Consider the following 1,379-nt stretch of genomic DNA (forward strand, 5'->3'; position numbering starts at 1 on the left):
CGCTGGGACCCTCCCGGGAGGCTGCGGGCGAAACAGTGCTGCCGTTGCGGAGGGTGTGCAAGGCTCGGGAAGGTGGCAAACTAGACTTACCAGCGGTTGCCAGAAGGAACCGCCTTAGCCAGGGTGAAAAACCTGCTGGGTGATGCCGATGGGAACCGGAAACTGACGGGAAATGAGCTGAGAGCCCACAGGAAGGAGCGCGTCCCCTTTACGTCCTCCGGGCGTCGAGTCTCTTTGGCGCCCCCTCCTGGCCAAGGGCAGCACAGCCGGTGGGCGAAGCGAAAGTGGATTTAAGAGTCCCAACCTCAGATTCACAAAGCCCAGAAGAGGGGGATGACCTAACCGGTTTGGTTCAGTGGACATCGGCCTGGGGACTGAAGGGTCCCAGGTTCGATTCCGGACAAGGGCACGTACCTGGGTTGCGGGCACATCCCCAGTGGAAGGCGTGCAGGAGGCAGCTGATCGATGTTTCTGACTCTCTCTCTCCCTTCCTCTCTGTAAAAAATCAATAGAATATATTTTAAAAAGAAAAAGAGGGGGATGGATTGGAAACCAAGAGATAATAGCTTAATCACTGGCACACTTAACCGCAGAGCGTGTCAGGGGCCAGTGACAACTGAGTCATCCAATACCTCTAAGGCCCAAATGTATATATATATATTTTTTTTAATATATTTTATTGATTTTTTACAGAGAGGAAGGGAGAGAGAGAGTCAGAAACATCGATCAGCTGCCTCCTGCACATCTCCCACTGGGGATGTGCCCGCAACTCAGGTACATGCCCTTTGACCGGAATCGAACCTGGGACCTTTCAGTCCGCAGGCCGACGCTCTATCCACTGAGCCAAACCGGTTTCGGCGGCCCAAATATATTTTTAAGAGACCTTGACTGCATGAAAAACTGTTTTCCTGGATAGCTAGTCTGAATGCCGTGCTGAGGTTAACTCCATTTAAATGACATCTTTAACGCAAAGTGAATCAAGATCCCCATTAGATTATTTTTAGAAGATTTAACCCAATTATTCTAAAGGTCTTCTGAAGAAATAAGTAAATGAAAGAAGCCACTTTTTTTTTTTCTATAGAGAATAATCTAGGTCTAGAGCCTATGTTTTAAAATATAAGGTAACATGCCCAGCTGGTGTGGTTCAGTGACTGTCAATCTATGAACCAGGAGGTCACGGTTCGATGCCTGGTTATGGCACATTCCCAGGTTGCAGGTTCGATCCCCAGTAGGGGAGTCCAGGAGGCAGCTGATCAATGATTGTCTCTCATCATTGATGTTTCTATCTCTCTCCCCCTCTTTTTCTCTGAAATCAATAAAAATATATTAAAAATAAATAAAATAAAATCGGTTTGGTCCTGAAAGATTAAAGAGATGAT

This window comes from Myotis davidii, unplaced genomic scaffold (assembly GCF_000327345.1).
Source record: "Myotis davidii unplaced genomic scaffold, ASM32734v1 scaffold2100, whole genome shotgun sequence".
NCBI lineage: Eukaryota > Metazoa > Chordata > Mammalia > Chiroptera > Vespertilionidae > Myotis > Myotis davidii.